This window comes from Canis lupus, chromosome 3 (assembly GCF_011100685.1).
Source record: "Canis lupus familiaris isolate Mischka breed German Shepherd chromosome 3, alternate assembly UU_Cfam_GSD_1.0, whole genome shotgun sequence".
Classification (NCBI taxonomy): domain Eukaryota; kingdom Metazoa; phylum Chordata; class Mammalia; order Carnivora; family Canidae; genus Canis; species Canis lupus.
This window is the reverse complement of record NC_049224.1, coordinates 66,117,253-66,137,551: the sequence shown is the minus strand read 5'-3', so window position 1 is coordinate 66,137,551 and position 20,299 is coordinate 66,117,253. Positions and strand designations below refer to the sequence as shown.

Genomic DNA, 20,299 nt, shown 5'->3' with positions numbered 1-20,299 from the left:
AATATTGCCATTTGTGACCATATGGATGGGCTTATGGTATATTATGCTACATAAGATAGGTCAGACAGACAAATATCATATTATTTCACTTATATGTAGAATCTAAAAAACAAACAAACAAACAACAACAAAAAAACAAAACAAAAAAAAAAAAAACAAGCAAACAGACTCTTAAATACAAACAATAGACTGGTAGTTACCAGAGTTGGGGTGGGTGAGAGATAGACAAAATAAGTGAAGGGGATTAAGAGGTATGAAATTCCAAGTATAAAATAAATAAGCCACAGAGATTAAAATACAGCATAGGGAATATTGTCAATTATACTGTAATAACATTGTGACAGAAGGTAACTACACTTATCATGATGAGCACTGAGTAATGTGTAGAATTGTTGAATCACTATGTTGCACACCTGAAGTAACATAAGAGTATATGCCAGTTATATTTCAATTTAAAAAAAAGAAACAAGTTATCCTAAAATCTCAGTACCTAGAAACTTTAATGTTAGTAATTGAAAGCTATCTGGGTTAGAATCATGACTTTATCTTCAATACCTATGTTGCTACTTTACTAAACCCCTCCTATGCCTCAATTCTCTCATCTATAGAATGGCTATGATAATGATGGTACTTGGCTCTCAATGTTGTTGTGAGATTAAATGAAGTATTGCATGCACAGTGCTCAGGAAAATTCCTGCGTTGAGTAAGTGCTCAGTAAATAGTGCTAGAAGCTCTTACTATTATTTATCATTATTATTAGACAATATAATTCTAGATATCAATTTATGCATATATACAGTGAAAAGGCTAAAGACATGAGTAAATGGAAGTAATTTCTAGAGGAAAGACTCATTCTGATAAATCCTATTTATTAATTTTTAAAAATTTATATTGAACTTAATTTTAATAAACAAGTAAAATTAAGGAAACTGTTGAATTCACACAATTCCTTCACAAAAAGAAATGTCATTTACTAAAAACATTCCTTTATAGTTAAGAAAAAAATGACTTGAAAAAATTATTATAAGATTGAATTCATTAGTTCTTTTGACTACATGCTTTAATTTTGGAAAGTTTAAATTCATTCTTTATTATGAACCATGTCAGATCAGGTGGTGAGCCTACCCTGCCAATAATTCCTCTGCACTCAACCTTTCTCTACTTCTAATCTTTGTAAACTATATTATTATTTTTATATTATCGGGTTTTATAATAGTCACATTGTGTTTTGCATATTTAATTACCTAAGTTTTAGTTACAATTAAGAAAGTTTAATATTCATTCCAGGCCTTTTAACACAGCTTTTTCATTTTCAAATTCTGTGTGTTTTATGCTAATTATCAATTTTGTTTGTTTTGTTGCAATGGAGACCCACTGTTCTTGTATTTCTAGAGTATTTATGCCTAACACCACTATAATCTCTATACATGCTACTAGATCCAGGTAGGTATTTCTCCATTATATTTTGGCATTGAATATTACTGTCAAGAGGTCGAAATCCTGACTACTAATTTCCCTTATAGGTGGCTTTTTTTTTTTTTTTCCTGGCCAGGTTATTGGAAGCATTCTTTCTTTATCTTTGACAACCAACCGATATCTCCATTAGAATGTGTCCCAATATTAGTCAATCAGAATTTTACTTTCTAGCTATGAATTCATTTTTTTATTGCTTTCAAGGAGTTTGTTTGCATTATATAAGTATCTTTTCTTTCATCTGTTAAGATCACATTTTCTGCCTTCCAATCTATCCTCTCCTTTGGATTTTCTTAGTCTCTATCTTTTTCTTCTTTGTTCATTGTGACTATCCCAAGACTTTGTTTTAGGACAGACAGTCAATTTTCAACTATTCTATTTTACTCTTTGCTATCTCTAATTTATTTATTAATTCTGTGATATCTTCTCTTAGAGCAGATGTATCTGTTATCTTTCTTTCTGACTTTCTCTTTCTCTTTCCACCCTCAATAATGCATTTTCTATAGTGAAGTTGGATGAATCTTTCCCAGGTTACCATTATTCACCTTTATTACCACTGACTCAAAAATCTTCAAAGATACCCTGTCTCTTCCATTAACTCCTTGAGACTTTCAAAAATTGCTCTAATGAGTCTCAACTTCCTCACATTTGTTTTTATGTATTCTGAAGAATAAGTCTTCATGGTAATGATGATGATGGCAATGAAAATGAGAGTAGATGAAACATATTGAGCCTTTCCCTATATCTTAAGGGCAGTCATGATTTTAGATTGTTGCCTCACTTAATCTTTGTAACAACTTTATATGGAAGGTGCCAGTATTGTTATTATGCTCATTTTGCAGATGAGAAAAAGAAAGGATGGAGCAGTTAAGGAAATTACCCAGTCAGACAACAATTTAAAGTGTTTTTTTTTATTTACTGAATAAGAGAAGATATTTGCAAACGATATATCTGATAAGAGGTTAACATCCAAAATATACAAAGAACTGATAAAACTCTTTATATAAGTAAAAGCAATCTGATTTAAAAATGGACAGAATCCTTAAACAGACATTTTCCAAAGAAGATAAACAGAGGTCCAACAGATACATGAAAAGATGCTCAAAATCACCCATCATCAGGGAAATGCAAATGATAACTCAAAACCACAATGAGTTATCACCTCACACCCAGCAGAATGGCTATTACCAAAAAATAATAAATAACAAGTGCTGGTGAGGATGTAGAAAAAAGGGAACTCTTATGCACTGTTGGTGGGATATAACTGGTACAGCCCCTATGGTAAACAGTACTGAGTTTCCTCAAAGAAATTCAAATTAGAATGACCATACAATCCATCAATTCTACTTCTAGGTATTCATCCAAGGATGATAAAAACACTAATTTGAAAAAAAAAAAATATGTACCCCTATGTTCATTACAGAATTATTTACAATAGCCAAGATATAGAAGCAATCTAAATATTAATCAATAGATTAATGAATTTTTATGCTAAAATATAAACCTATCACTTTGTAATATGACTTGTAAGATTCTCTACAACTTGACCCTTACCTACCTCTTTGACCTCATATCCTCCAACTCCACATCCCGAATCTTTCACTGAAGGCAGAATGAACTCTATTCCATTTTCCCAATACACTGTATGACTTCTTGCACCTTGGGTTTTCTCCTGCCCTTCTGTTTTGGGTAAACCCCATTTGTTTTATATATCTCAACTTTACTATCTTTTCCACAGGGCTTTCCCCGGCCCTATGCAGATATCATTCTATACAGTCCCAAAACCATTGGAATTACTTATTTAATACATAGACTTCTTTGCTTTGGTTTCTCCAAAACTAACATTTGGTCTAGAAATATGCTTAGAGTAAATGTTGATTTATGAATGAACAAATGAAAACAATTACAGAGGAAAAATTTTGAAGGCACACTAAAGATGAAGATCATTATGGAATAAGGAAGTAGATTACAGGAGGAGGTAGGCTTACTAAATTTTCTATGACTTTTGAATACATTGAGTATTACTCATTTCTGTGTCCATTTGCATCACTAGATTATGGACTCCCTGGGGAGAGAAACCACATATACTCAGTGAAGAGAAACATAACTGATGCTGGAGATGTTAATACATTTCCTGAATTGTCAGTAAGTATCCATTGCCCACTGAAAATTACTAAAATAACCACATAGACAATTGGACGCTGTACTTATCTTTTTCAGAAGTAAGATTCATACAGATTTTTCATAAGACTTCTATTACACAAAATAAGGCCCAAGTGTATGCCTCTGTTTAAGGTTGACTGAGATTTTTTTTTTGTTTCCAAGGTTCAACTGCTTTTAAAGGACAACATTCTTTTTGTAGTTTGGAGTATGCTTTCTTTGCTAATGAAGTTCTACCTAAAGAAGACAATGATCAGGTTTCAATCCATTACAAAGAGCAAGTAACTTATAAAACCCATGGTACCATAACAATGTGAAAATGTCTTGCTGGATTTCTGGGAAGAAACTCTATATCCCAGCTTTATAATAAAGACACTAGAAATGCAACTAGCCCATGATTCTGTACACAGTAGCCTCTCAGAGAGAAAGTAAAAAAGACCTAGAAGCTGAACCCTCAAAAGCCAACCTCCCAGACAACCTACAGAGATGATTAATGAGCTGTCAAAGAGATGAATAAACAGTAACTCTTCCATCATATTCAATACTTTATTTTGATCAAATAAATGTCATTATAGAGATACTTCATTTGAGAATCATTGAGTTGGAGAGGATCTAGAGATGTTATTAATAAGAGTAGCTAATACTCATTCAATATTATCTAAAGTTTTGGTGATTTATATTGATTGCTATATATCTCCCTATGAGATAGTTTAATTGGTCCCATCGTTACAGATAGGGTTACTGATGCAAAGAATGGAAAGAGAGAAGGAATTTGCTCAGCATCTCCTAACTATGAAATAGCAGAATGAAGATCTGAACCCAGACAGTATAGTTCCTGTGTTCTACATTATACAGATGCAGTATATCCTTTACCATACAGATAGAGATAACAATGTAAGCAAAGCTATAATTTGTTGAATTCTTAACACAAGTGTCTATATAAATAGCATGCATTTGTTATGTTGTTAACATACCAAAATAACACTATAAATCTGAACTTAAACACCTGGGAGGGGAATGATTGTGAGAAGTATTTGATTAAACCCAAAGAAGCCCAGAAATGTTCAAAATTGGTGTACTGTGTACTATGGAAAATTTAGATAAGCTTAAATGTGGATTTGACCCCCCATATTCCTTCTCCTACCCCATGAAGAAATAACTAACTAAATTTTATTCCTTCTCCTATTAAAAAAAAACAGAATTTATTCTTTCAAGAAATGAGAATCAGAGAGGCCCTGGAAGTCACCATATCTGGTAGAAGCTGAGAGTAAGGCACTGAAAATGCAAAATTACATAGAATTCTGCACAGTGAATGGGGGAAAAATCAAGTGCCATTTTTTATTTCCAAACACTGACAAAAAAGAGAATGTAAGATAGTCTTACTCACATGCCTGGACCTTCCCTAGATTAGCTAGACCCTTCTCTCTCTCCATGTAGTCTCAGGACCTCTCTATGTGATCTATTTCATGGCATATATTCAGGCATCCAAGAGACTTAGGCAGAAGTTTACAGTCCTCTTAAATGTGATACATAGACTGAAAAAGCATCACTTCCCCCATGCTCCATTTGTCAAAGCAGTCATAGGTCAGCCCTGGTACAAGAGGACAAAATGAATGAATAAGGAAAAAGTGGTGAGACTTTTCAGGCATGGTTCTATGAGTATAGTCCTTTCAATCTAAAGACCTAGAAACAAAACACAAAGTTACATGACCCCTGAACACCAAATACACAGTGCTGGAACAGAGGGAGAATAGCTACCACAGAGGCTCCTATTTAAAAAGAAGAGATTATTAAGACTCATGTTGCAGTCACTACTCTAGAGAAATTTTGGCACCTAACTAGACATGTGTTGTTAGTACTTATATTCCATCCTGGTCCTGCTTCTTGGGAAAGTTCTCCATTGCTCTTGACTGTCTTCTGGGTTTCCAGTTCCATCATGAATTATCTTTCTTTTTCCATAAGAAGAAAACTAGATAGCACATGGTCCAGTCTGATTCCTACTGAGAGGTTAGAGGCTCTGATAGCTCTTACTCTGAGCTCTCTCTGACTCTTCACACAAAGCTGGTGATATATACACCATTTAAATTATTTTTAAAACTTCATGAGTTTCTTTTGAATATTATTAGGGCCTACTATATTAGATGATATTCATATCTATAAATCTTTCTTACAAAGGCATCCCTATACTTTTTGGTTGATTGTGAGGTTGCTGTGGGACAACATGTCTAAAATTCTTCAGTCTTCCTACCTAGCAAATAGTCTGCAAGTAATCCAAGAGTATCAAGGAAAAACTACCAGTCTTCCTAATGGCTAGGTTCAGAAATAGCATAGCATCACTTCTGCTTCACTCCAGTGATCAAAGTAGTTATAGGCTAGTCCATATTCAAGGGGAGGGAAGTAGGTCCTACCTCTCAAATGGAAAAGGTGACACAGATTTTGCAGTCAACTCTAATCTATCATAGGAAGAGAACAGAAATCTAGATGTAAGAGAACTAAATACTCACTAACTACCATGATACAGAGTCAATAGATAATATTCGCATTTAATCAATAAAGAAAGAAAACTATAAACATGTTATTTAGAGTTTTAGAGATAAAAATCAGAAATAATGGCTTTGAGAGCTGAAAGAGGATACCTCAAAAGAAAAGATTCGTGCATAGGAAGAGATGAACAAAGTTCCTGCTATATTTACTTAGAGCCTTTTTCATAATATTTAATTATTTTCACTATGCACATGAATTTCTTGGCAAAAATAAAATTAATCTCAAAAAGAGTAGTTTCTATTTTTTTCCCAAGCATGATGAAAATTATACTGTACCAACCTAAAATGTAGTTTAATGAATTTGGCAACATCTTATTATTCTGAACTAAGTAACAAAACAATTCACCAGGAACCTTTCTTCAGCATCTCTGCCCAGTTAGTTTAAAGAATTAAAAAAATAAGAATTGGAGGAGCCAATAACATAGTTTATAGAAGAAAAAATGAGTGACAGCATAAGTGCACATTTCCACTTTTTCAACCAACATTTTTCACCTTCAAAAGTGTCTTAGGGGTGCCTGGGTGATTCAGTTAGTTAAGCATCTGCCTTCAGCTCAGGTCATGATCCCAGGGTCCTGAGATCGAGCCCTGTATCAGGGCTTTCTGCTCCGTGGGGACTTTGCTTCTCCTCTGCTCCCCACCCTTGTGCTCTCTCTCTCTCTCACTCACTTACACTCTTTCTCTTTCTCAAATAAATAAATAAAATATCTAGGAAAAAAAATCTAAAAAAAGAAGGTGTGTTAAAGTGCATTCCAATATTATAATTGAACTCCAAAATAGAGTTCATCCTTGGTAATTGTTATGTAATGCTGCGCCTTTGATAAATGACTCTTCCATACATATTTTTTCTCACCCTCATTACATCTGTGTGACTTTCATTGACCAGGCATTATTATCCTCTTCATTTTCCAAAGGAAGAAAGTAGAGTCCAGATGAGTTAAGTTCATCATCTAAGGTCATATGGTCATCTAAGATTGTATGATTACTTAGTGTCAGAGCTGGTTTTCCAGTTTCAAACTATGACCTCTTTCATCTCATGGTCTGCCAGATGTTGACAGACCATATCCAGAATGGCACAGGAAATTAGTACATTGAACATCCATCTGGGTTTGGGAAGTAGCATCACACTTGGACATTTCAAAGGAATGAGTGTTGTCCTGACATACACAGTAGTAACAGTAGTATTTGTTTACTCTGTCTACATCAAAAAGAAAACAGTGTCTTCCTTGCTAAGCACAATGAACAGAAAAGGATTCCAATTCAGTAACATTTCAATGAGAGTGTTGAAAGTCTCCCTCTATTAGTAGAGAAACATTATCCAGAACACTTCCTCCTAAACAGTGCCAAAGCATATGTAATTCAAACTTAGCCAAGAGTTCAAAGCCCAGTTTGAGGAAACTCTGACAGGATTTTTAGTAGGAATGAAAATGTGTGATCTGTGTTAAGTTTCAGAGACACATTTCACAACACAGGGGACTCAGTTGTTCCCCTCAAATGAACTGATTCAACAATCTCACACTTCCTTCCTGAGCTTCAGTCCAAGGACCTGCAACTTGGCTTTGAAGAACAGGATTGCCATCTTGTATAGTTGGTAAGCCATTTGGAAGTGTGAGTTCCAAGCTTGGCCATGAATTATCTGTATGCCCAGGAGCATTTTGCACCTCTGGGTCTCAGCACTCTTGTGTGAAGGTTGATTAAATGCTGTTCTCCAAAGTGCAGTGTTCATACCACTGAGGGCACAAAAGCTAGCCTGTCAGGACAGGGTTGGAATTTTAATTTGTGATGGTCATTTGGTTATTTTAGTACAACCAAAAATCAAAGTATCTCATCTGCTTTGAGATTTCACAGATTTTATTGCTTTGGATGAGATTACAGTAGATATTTAAATTGTCGTCAACTTACATATTAGGCAACTTACAGGGAGAAAGACTAATAATATTATAAGCTTATACATAAATAAATGTAAAATTCTTAGAGATGAGGAAGAAAATGGAGAACACTGGACCAGAAGAGTGATTTCTGCTTGAAAAGTGTTATGAAAAGTGTTTTTGCCCCTTAAAAGACAAGAAAATTAACAACGAAATGAGTAAATATCTTCTACATTAATAAAAACACTAATAATAATAGCAACTTTACAACAACCCTGCAAGGAAGGAACTGGTATACTCCTTATTTAATAAATAAATGGTAGTTAAGAAAAACTGAATAATTGTGTGGCCAGGAAGTAAACAACTAACATGTAGTAGTGCCAAGCAGGCTCCTGATAACTGTGAAGCCCGTGGCATTCCACAGTCTGTGGCACAAGATGGCAGATGAGAAATGTACAGGCAGGACTCAAACTGGCAACTGGGATCCTCCATTTTCTGCTTGTGAGATGCTGAGCATGTTGCCGAACATGTGCCTTTTTTTCACATTTATAAAATAGGGTTAATAATAATAAAATGAAGAGATGTTAGTCAAAGTGCAGAAAGTTTCAATTATGGAAGATGAATAGGCTCTGGAGATACAATGAATAGCGTGGTGACTATAGTTAATAATACTGGGTTGGATAGTTGAAATTTCCTGAGAGTAGTTCATAAGTCTTTTTAACCCATGTTTCAAAACAGTAACTATATAAAGTGATGGATATATTAATTATCTTGGTTGTGGTAATCATTTCACAATGTATATTGTGAAACATATACAAAACATTACATTGCAAACTCTAAAAAAAAAAGCCAATGTCTGGGGACTTTTCCAGTATGAAAATAAAAAATCAAATAATATATACATAAATACATAAATTTCATCTAAACAATATATATTTATATAAAATGAATAAGAATATTCATAAATATAAAATATAAATTAAGATATAAAAATATAAAATAAGACATCCATGGTGAGCATTTAGCATGTCTTTATGCATAATAAGCTGTTAATGTTCGGCCATGGCGGCTGCTGTCGTGGTGCTCTGTTTATCACTGAACTCCCAAACAACACTCTTGGTAGGAACAGTGCAGGGCTGTGCCCTTTATAGAAGACTTTCTTATACATATTTTTATTTCTATTGAAAACCTCCTCCTATGTTTTAAGCATCCAGGTTTGTGTGTCTCATTTCCTGCTGCAACACTTTGTGTTTCAAGTTGTTCTTTGAATCTTAAAATGCCTCGAAAGCTTCAAACTTCATGTTTCTTTGGCTTGCTATTTCTGTCTTTTTCTCCCTCTTTCCCATGTGCCGCAGAATTCTGAAAGATGATACCATGAGGAGTAATAGCTGTCATGCATTGTGTGCCAGCTCTGTCCTGGTGCCTAATGTAAGTTATCTGAAACCACTTTCACAATGACACTTGATGTGGTTTACATCACCACTTACAGGTAAGGAATTTATTGTGTAAAGAGGTTAAGAGACTGGACGACTCTTACAGATGAAATGTGACTGGGCTAGGATTCATACCCATTCCCGCATGGCTCCACCCTGCAGAGCTGCAATCAGCACAGCACATGGCCCACTTATGATTCACTAGGACTTCAAATTCTGGTGATTTTAGACTTTCCAAAGATTTACTCAAGGGCTGTCAAGTCTGTTTGCAGATGATTCTTGCAATTCTTCTGTCTTTTTACCGAAGATAGCTTTAGTTTGAGGCTCTAGGAGCACTCCTTCTAACTTGAAACATACATCTGGCAAAGCATTCTTCTAGGACATCAACTGGGCAGAAGAAGATGTTTCATATTTGGTTTGCTTCAAAGTACTGTTCTTTTTTTTTTTTTTTTAAGATTTTATTTATTTATGAGAGACACAGAGAGAGAGAGGCAGAGACACAGGCAGAGGGAGAAGCAGGCTTCATGCAGGGAGCCCGACGTAGGACTCGATCCCGGGTCTCCAGGATCAGGCCCTGGGCTGAAGGCGGTGCTAAACTGCTGAGCCACCCGGGCTGCCCCAAAGTACTGTTCTTATTTCAGATAAACACATACTCCTTTTGGCTAGCTGAATTTTTTTTTTTTCTAATTGGGATTTAATGATGGATCTGTTGTTGTTGGGTTATATATTAGGTTTCTGTGATGATCCTAAATTGGACCTCCAAGTCGCCGAGTCTTATTCCACACTACTATATTCAGTCAAACCCTCAGATTTTAGAGGTGAATGCACTACAATAGGGACCAAGACTCCCAGTACTCCTTACAATTAGAAGGCTGTCAAAGAAACCTGCACTGTTGGGGTAACAATAAACCCTGCAACCAAATATTCTACCTGATTTTTTTTTTTCTTCAGTGAAGAAAGCTTCCAGGAAGAGAATTCTGAATTATATTTCTGTTTCTATTATGGTTCTGTTGGTGATTAAGGCTTCCTAGCTTGCAAAAACATATTATTCAGGCCAAAGGCACTGATGACAATTTCAACTTACATTGGCTGCTAATTTGAAAGGTTTTCCTCCTCCAGAGTTTTGACCTTGAAAGATCAATTGTCATTATAATTAACACATGGGAGCTATTACGTCTTACAGTAAAGGAACTACCAACTAAGCAGCATCCATCCAAAAGCTTAGCACCTTTTATATTTCTTTTACTGTTGTGAACTTCTCCCTGGAACCTCATTTATATGTGAACATCCAGTGATATTTGCAGTGGGAAAACAGTGATATAATAGAATTTCAATTGAAATACATGTACAGGGAGGGATTTGGGGACATTATCCCTTATGTGCCTAGTGGTGTTTTGAATTCCTTGTGTGGACTTAGTATGTGATATTGTTTAGTCCTCACATTTACTTTATTTTTATTTATATCTATCTGCATCTATCTCTTTACGGAACCATCAAACCCTTCTATCTGTACACAGGCCCAGAGCGAAACTTGAGATAAGGTTTAACACATACAAATGCTATCCTTACTGGGTGTGAAACATTTGTGTGATTTTATTCTTATCTTCTCTTGTAAAGATTCTTCTTGTATGTTTTTAATTAAAACTACATAATTTTCAAAGTTCTTATTCTTAAAATAAATAATAATATGGGGTCTTCAGAAGCAGCCTCTGACAACATTTAGGATACAGAAAGTACTATTGGAAACAACAGCTATGGACTAGACAGGGGAGGCAGAACTAAGTAGTAAATTGTGATACAGACCAAGCTTCAGCAGACCCTTGAGAAGGTGTGGAAATGGCACATCCAAGTTGTCTCACTTAGGCCTAAAATGACCGGTCCTTTTTATCCCTGCCACAGTCGGATATGGTCCACCCCAAGAAGCTACTGATCTTGAGCAAGGTGGCTTGCCACAGCTGATGTCATCCTTGGCATTCCTGACAGCTGAGGCAACAAGTCTTTCCTTATAGGGACATCTGGGTAAAACCAGGGCCTGCTTTATGGGTATATCATTTTTTCAGTCACTCAGGGTCCCTCAGGGGCCTTTATTTGGGTCAATGCTCTGCTGTTGCTGTCTGAAAATTCTTGGTAACTGAAAAATGGATCCCCGCATTTTGTGCCCTGGGCCTCATAAGGTAGGTAACAGATCCCAGGTGACACATCTCTATGTCCACTTCAGTTCCTACTCCATGAGAGGCTGTTGTAACCTGAGGGTGGCCCATCCACCAAAGACAAGCTTTTGGGGTTAAATGGTGTTAGTGGATGCTACCCCACAGATGTGCTGATGCAGAATAAAAATTTAAAGATCCTCTGAAATATAATAAAATTTCCACACAATTTAACCAGTTAGGTCTAAGTAAATGTAACTAGAGGTCATTTGTTCACTGAAATTAGGTAACTGAGTCGAAAATAAAGTATAATAGATTTTTTCCTTTTGCAACTTTTTAAATATATTTTATTATGATGGTGAGTGTTGAGTAGATTCAGTGCTGATGTGTTTTATCATTCTTTTCTATCTCCTTTTTTCTCTTAGCTTGTGAGTAACGAATGCAAAAATGGAATAGATTACTAGGACTGAAAGTCCTCCAACTGCAGCCTTTTATTTACAAGTAAAGAAAATGAGATCCTACAAGGACATTGCCCAAGGTCACACAGCTACTCAGGGCCAACTCATGAACTAGAACTCAATTCTCTTGACTTTAAATAAGATTTTTTTTTCATTATATTTGAGCTGTAATTTCTTCTCTATGTTACATCACCAGTGATCTTGACATTAATTCTCTGATGAAAGGCATTTCAGTCCATGCTTAATTTCTCAGTAGCTTGGAAATTTTCTAATAAATCAAGTCTAAATTAAAATCTGTATACTAAAAGTGGGACAGCAGATTTATGAGGTGACTCTCCAAGCTGCAAATGCTGTCATTTTCTCTATTGAGGTAGTTGTCAGTTGCTGCACCTGGAAGGTTTCATTCCAAATGGTTGCAGTGAATTCACTTCAAGATGCTACCTGTTCCTCTTTGTATGAGCGGAGAGTTGTCAAAACAGGAAGTCCGATTATAATGGGGCCACAGATTCAGCCTGAGGCTGTATTTGCACATCTGGTAACTTTGAATATAGCATCCCCAGAGACGAGAACCTTCATAAAAATGTACAGGGCAGAAACTGTGATTTTGCCTTCAGAGACAAAACGTGTTGATGGAAAGTTGATGGTTTGAAACAAAGCCAACCTGCAAAATTACATCAAATATCATTGCTATTGAGGTTGGTTGGAAAATGAAGTATTCAGGCCAATGATTCTTTCCTAGAAGCTAAAATAAATCTGAAGCAATGGATACAAGTCAGACATGGTCATAGAGCCTCGGATAGCTAATAAGAAGTCACAACAAACTCTGTCTCTAGCATTTCAAATTACCAGCAATCTCAGGTGACATTGATGTACCACTTTCCTGGTGTCTTAGACTTATTTTACCTATGTATTTTTGCCTTGGATCCTCCTGAAGCTTTACATCTTTGCCTCTATATTCAACTAGGAAATGAGAAAGAGAGATGGGGGAGCAGACAGAGAGAAATAAAACTAACTCCTGTCTCTGAGTAGCATTCTTTCAAAATAACAAAGAATCACCTTGATAAATTAGAGTGGTCATCTGCTTGTGTCTTTACCATTCTTGTACTTTTGGGAATGCATGCCCCTCAATTTTAGCCAATATGTTTAAGGTAGTTTAAACTACTTCCAGAAGTGAGGCCCCATTGACCAGAAGCACATCATCTGGCCATGCTTCTGGCCACACTGATTGGCTCAGACATTAGTTCATAACTAGCTTAGAGCCTCTGATATGTTGTGGCTTCTACAGTGAAGTAGTTCTCACCTCTCTTCTGCTCCTGATGGTGAAAAGACACACGACTTAGAGCCATTTTTCCACCACTAGAAGAGCTTGACTGATAATGAGGCCAATATAAACACAGACAGTATGTCAACTTTACTCAAACAAAAGTTGTTTTTAAAAATATATACATGTTTGTTTTCAACAAAAATGGCAGCTAATGTTGCCACTAATAATCCAATATGCATAGAACTGGAAAATAATTTCTTCACTCTTTCCTTAAATGATGTGCTTTCCTATTATTATAAAATTTACAATAGTCAACAATGACTCTAAAAAAATAAATACATAAACAAAGATGACATATAAAATAAATGCTGTTGACCTAAACTTGAGCTATCTAGGTGAAGCCATACCACTATACTTTTCAGTCATTTTACCTCAAAAATTCTCTTTATGGCTTAGTTGTTCTGAATATATGTTGTCCTTCATAGCACAATAAGGAAAAGTCGTTAAAACATTCATCACACACCAGACCCTTTAGATGAACCTAACCTACTAATAAAAGCATCCCATGAGCAATTCAGAAAATCTTACCCTCAGGACTTGATCCCACCTCTGGATCCTTGTCAGACTTTGCCTAACCAACCTTTCCATAATGCTATTCTTTGCTCTACTTCCTGCATACCCTCACTTCAATCTTATCTTCTTGATTGTTGACCACAGAATTTAATACCCTAGGAATCTCTACCTGTAGTAACTCACTTGGGCTTTTGCCTCTTTGAGATGACATTGAGCAATTCCCCTTGGGTACAGGGTCACTGTTTGAGGAGGACCAGGACTATCTTTTAACTCCTTCATGCTCTGTTTTCTCCATATGAAGCTCTATTTGCTCCATAAACTCTATTTTCTCACCTATATTATAATTTTATTTCATGGATGGATACACTGACAACAGGGCTCAAAGTCTCTTTTGCTGGCTCCAGACTCCAATGTCCATATATATCAGATTCATCCATCTAGGTGTCTGTCACACTAGGACATCTCCTCAGTTGCAAACCAGAACCTTCATCCTTCTCTCAAAGTTCGCCCTTCTCTCCCCTATGTAACTAGGAGTGTCTAGTCACCTAAGTGAGACATGACATATTCATCTCCAGCTTCTCCTGTCCAGTGCCCCTATACTCAAATGGTTACTAAAACTTGTCACTTTTTTCTTAATTGTGTCTAATCCACTTCTTCATTTCAATTCTTATTGCCCTACTTGGGATCTTTATTGCTTCCTAATTGAACTTCCACTTCACTGCCCTCTAATTCATCTACAATTCTACCACCAGAATTCTATTTTTTTAAGTAAATTAATCATGCCACTTCTCTACCTGAAAATATACACTTAACCATTACCTAGTAGATGAAGTTCAAATTCCTAAATCTGATAGTCTCTATGCTCTGCAATCAGACTCCAACTTACATCTCTAATGATGTAGGTCACTCCTCTTAAAGTACAATATTACCTGACCAAACCAAACTACTAGTCATTGCCATAAAGTGACATAAACTTTCAGAGTCATCTTTGCCTGAACTTTCCTTCCTCAATTCCTTGCCTATCTGAATTGTATCTATCAATATCCATCAAATGCCATGGTTGAACACCGTCTCCTCTGTCAAGGCTCTCTCCACCATCCTTACAAATGGAAATAAGTCCAGTCTCATTTTCAGTACAACAGCCTTTTCTTCACACCTATACTGTAGCTTTCTGCACATTATGTTATCATTCATTGCATACCTGTTAACCTCTTTAATTAAAATGTACTCTCTAAGGGTATTGGAGTCATGTATTTTATCCTATTGGTACTCCTAATGTCTACCAACTTGCACTGCATAAAGAGGCAACTCAATAACTATTAAATAAAGGAATACATGAATGAACTCATGGATACTGAAGGAAATCTTTTGTAATTAGAAACATCAGTGTTAGATTCACGTGCATCTAATCCAAAACTCTCAGTTAATATTGAAGCAAATAGAGATCCAGAATGGCAGAGCCTATTAAGAAAAGGCTCTCACAGTTTGCTGGGAGCAGAGGAACAGGATTAGAGTGCGGGTGCTCTAAATCCTGGTATGGCCCTTTCCATTCAGCTTATTTTTCTCTATACCTCTAAGCTTCCCTCCTCCCCAAATTATGATGCTAACCTTTAAGAAACTTATTTAAAAAACACATACACAATACTGATTCATATTTGTCAGTATGTAATAGGAAAATTTGGTGATTCAAGCATTTGTCTGGGATTCAGGACAACTGTGTCCTCATGTCAGATTCTAGCCCTAAGAGTGCTACTAATAAACCATGAGATGTTGGAAAAGGTGTATCAGAAGAGAAGTATCCCTCATTGACCAATTTCTCACTATAAAGTGAGCTTCATGAGGTTTTTATGCTATTCATCTATGCATCCTCAGTACCTAGAATAATACCCAGTGGCAGAGTAAACTCTTAAGAAAATATTTAGTAAATAGAATAAATAAATGAATGGATTATTATATGCTGGGAATTGCTCTTGGTGCTTTATATGCTTCACTTTATTTAATTCTTATGGCCACCCTATAAAATAGGCCTTATTTGCTATATTTTGAAAGTGAGAACATCAAAGAATAGAGGGTAAAGATGGTACTGGAATACTCAAAATTATTCAATGTTAAAGCAAATGTTAACCCCAGGTGTGTTCAACCAAAAAGGTCTTACTATTCTTTTCCTATCTGTGAAATCAGAAGTCAGAAAAGTTTAATATGATCCAGCAATCCCACTTATAGGCATATATCTGAAAGGGATGAGATCACTACTGCAAAGAGATATCTGCACTCTCATATTTATTGCAGTAATATTCATAATAGTCAAGATATAGATACAATCCAATAGTACATAACAGATGAATGGACAAATAAAATGTCGTATATACATATCACACACACACACACACACACACACACACAGTGGAATATTACTCAGCCATAAAAGAGAAATCCTTCCATTTACCATATGGATGGACTTTGATGGCATTATGCTAAGTGAAATAAGTTAAAGAAAGGCAAATACCACATATATATATATATGGAAAAGAAAACTATATCTGGAAAAGAAAACATCGAACTCATAGAAACAGAGAGTAGTATGGTGGCTGTCAGGGATACAGGGGTAAGGGAAATGGGGAAATGTTAATCAAAGGGTACAAACTTTTAGTTATAAGATGAACAAATTCCAAAGATATAATGTGCAACATGGTGACTATGGTTAACAATAATGTATTGTATACTCAGAAACTGCTATGAGGGTATAGCTTTAAAGTTCTCACCATAAAAATAACAATAAAATGATAATTATGTGAGATGAAGGATGTGTTAACTAACCTTATAGCAGGAAACATCTCCCAATATATGTATGTATCAAATCATCACACTATATACCTTGAGCTTACACAATGTTATTTATCAATTATATCTCAATAAAGCTGGGGGGGGCGGGAAACAGATACATTTAGATACAGAGCAGCTCCTAGACTTATAACAGACACAGATACTCAATTGCCCTTGGGTAGATACCTCTCAACTCATAGACAACTGTAAGACACAAACAAGAACATAACAGGAATGACAGGCAGGCAGATTCAAGCACATTTAGACCTAAAGGAGTGTTGGGGAAAAAAGTTAGAAAGTAAAGACAAAGGAAAACAAATGAATTAAGTAAATACACACACACACACATATACATACTTAGATCTATTCATTGAAAGGAGAAATACATTCCTTCTTTGTAGATCAAAAGACACAGTTGGTTAGATATTTATAATTACACCACGTATTACTTAGTTTGTTCATAAAATTGTCATTGACATACTTAGAAATTTTAAGGATGAGGAAAATAAGGGAAGATTTCTGGGAATAAAGCTAAGGGTTTTTAAAAGAATTTTTATATTATTTTCCCCCAGATATAACCTAAAGTCCTTAAGAAATGTTTTCAAAATAATCCAAAATTTATTATTTTTCCTTCTGGGCTTTCACATCTCCAGGATGAGATTACCACCAAGGTCTAATCAAGCAATAAAAATTTTATGGTTGTAATAAAGTGCAGAATGGAATATCAAGAACCAAAAGTGTATGCTTCAGAGACCAAGTATGAAGAAAAGTCAAGAAGGAAAAAGATAATTATTGCCTGAAGTCATCAAGGCAGGCCTCATAGAGGACATGGGACATGAGCCATATCATTATGGTAGATACCTGGGTGAGTTTTTTGTTTTCCTTTCTTTTTGCCTGTCCAGTGTCCATTTCCTAATTCTTTTTCTTTTAGAATATTTTCTCAATTCTACTTTATCCATTTCAATAGAATTGGGACTAACCCCACTTGGTACCATCAATCCATGGGCAGGCTCTGGCGTTGGGTTTGGTAATAAGTATTACATAGGATTGTTAAGGATGTATAATATATTTAGATCAATATGGTAAAACATGAGGCTCTTGCTAAAATGCACTAGAAAGAAAAATTCTCTTTCTACTGAAGTTAACTTGGTAGGATAAAATCTGGAGCTCCAAATAATCATCTTGGTAAATTATGGGAGAAACTTCAAGATGGAAACCCAAAATACAGATTCTGGGCAAAGTTTCATGAGTTGTCAGATCCATTCATTCCTGAAGGAACTAGATGTCCCCATGGACTTTTCATTTATATTATTCACAAATTCCTTTAACAGTTCAAGACAATTTGAGGTATTTCAGTTCCTTGTGACCAAAAGAGTCCTTACTAATACACGTGCAGATGTGAATTGGATTAGAATAGGTGGAGATAAGTGGTGAGGGCATTCTAAGTGAACTGCTGTCCATCATGAACGAAGGCCAGGTATAGGAGCAGAGGTGCAATGGGGAGAACACTGGAGGTATATATTGGGACATGATGGAAGATAAATGTTTCTGTTGGTCAGTTGTGACTAACAGATGGAAGACCTTATGCCACGGATGTCAGGGAATCATTGAAGATTTCTGAGCACTAGTCATAGTGATGAGATTAATTTATACCTCTATAGCATGGTACAGCATTTAGAGTGATTATTGAAGCATTATCTTATTTAATGGTATTTTGAAGGCATTAATATTATACCTATTTTAAAGGCAGGGAAATGCTTTTTTCTAGAGCCACCAGTAGCTTTATAATAGTGCTTCTGAATTGGCTTTCTGACATTGAATTGTAATCCAAATTTTGTAACTCTGTGGGAGAGAGGACTGTTTCTGATTCTTTCTTTTGAGATGAGGTTTTCCTTCTAGTCATTTTGCTCAGTGCAGAGTGGCCAAAAACAAGTTGTATTGGGAAAAGGAGAAAAAGAGAGGAGAGAAAGAAGGAAAGAAAAGAGAAAAAGAAAAAAGAAAAAAAGGAAGAAAAAAAGAAAGAAAGAGAAGAAAAAGAGAAAGAAAAATAAAGAAAGGGAAAAAAAGGGTGGGGGAAGCAAACAGACATCAAAAAGCAAAAAAAAAAAAAAAAAAACACGGGGGAGTATCTTCTGATTCTGTATACTTTAAGTCCCTTGACTTCCCCTGGAACTTCTCCATCTAGCTGGTCTTCTGGGGGAGGGGCCTGTTATGAAATGGGCAAAAGACATGAACAGAAATCTCACAGAGGGAGACATAGACATGGTCAACACGCACATGAGAAAATGCTCTGCATCACTGGCCATCAGGGAAATACAAATCAAAACCACAATGAGATACCACCTCACACCAGTGAGAATGGGGAGAATTAACAAGACAGGAAACCACAAATGCTGAAGAGGATGCGGAGAAAAGGGAACCCTCTTACACTGTTGGTGGGAATGTGAACTGGTGCAGCCACTGTGGAAAACTGTGTGGAGGTTCCTCAAAGAGTTAAAAATAGACCTGCCCTACGACCCAGCAATTGCACTGCTGGGGATTTACCCCAAAGATACAGATGCAGTGAAACGCCGGGACACCTGCACCCCGATGTTTCTAGCAGCAATGGCCACAATAGCCAAACTGTGGAAGGAGCCTCGGTGTCCATCGAAAAATGAATGGATAAAGAAGATGTGGTCTATGTATACAATGGAATATTCCTCAGCCATTAGAAATGACAAATACCCACCATTTGCTTCAATGTGGATGGAACTGGAGGGTATTATGCTGAGTGAAATAAGTCAATCGGAGAAGGACAAACATTATATGGTCTCATTCATTTGGGGAATATAAATAATAGTGAAAGGGAATAGAAGGGAAGGGAGAAGAAATGGGTAGGAAATATCAGAAAGGGAGACAGAACATAAAGACTCCTAACTCTGGGAAACGAACTAGGGGTGGTGGAAGGGGAGGAGGGCGGGGGGTGGGGGTGAATGGGTGACGGGCACTGAGGGGGGCACTTGACGGGATGAGCACTGGGTGTTGTTCTGTATGTTGGCAAATTGAACACACAAAAAAATAAATTTATTATTAAAAAAATAAAAATAAAAAAATAAAGGCAGGGAAATGAGAATTTAGAGAGGTGATATCAAATATATATCATATCCTACCTCTGCTGCCTAAACGTTTCAACAGTTTCTCATTGTTTTTAGAATAATTCAAATTTCTTACCAGAGACTACAAGTTCCTGCATGATATGATCCCTCACTCTCTACCTTTATCTCATTCCCTGCCTTTTATACACTCTCTGAATTGTTCGCTGCACTCCAAGATACTGTGTTGTCTTCCATTTCTTCAAAAGCACCAAGTTATTTAAGACTCAGATCCTTAACACATGCTGTTTCTCTGCCTGGATGAATACATTAATAGTAGACACATATATAGTTTTAAACTTTGCAGTAGCCACATTAAATTAAAATAAAAGTAAGCAATGAAATTAATTTGAACAATGCATTATAATCCAACTATCTAAAATGCTTCAACATGCAATCAGTATAATAATTATGAAACAGATTTGTATT

The 20,299-nt window shown here is 36.0% G+C and overlaps 1 long non-coding RNA gene across 11 annotated transcripts in view; it reads right to left on the bottom strand.

Annotated features, from left to right (window-relative positions):
- The window catches only part of LOC102156687, a 214,232-nt gene that overhangs the window by 43,476 nt on the left and 150,457 nt on the right, over positions 1 to 20,299 (bottom strand). For 3 of the 11 annotated variants that reach the window (XR_005357201.1, XR_005357218.1, XR_005357221.1), the window contains one exon: positions 11,986 to 12,740. The exons of the other annotated variants lie outside the window; for them this stretch is intronic. This is a non-coding gene — a long non-coding RNA (uncharacterized LOC102156687). Of the gene's footprint in view, positions 1 to 11,985; positions 12,741 to 20,299 lie in introns of those variants that run through there. 11 annotated transcript variants of the gene reach the window in all.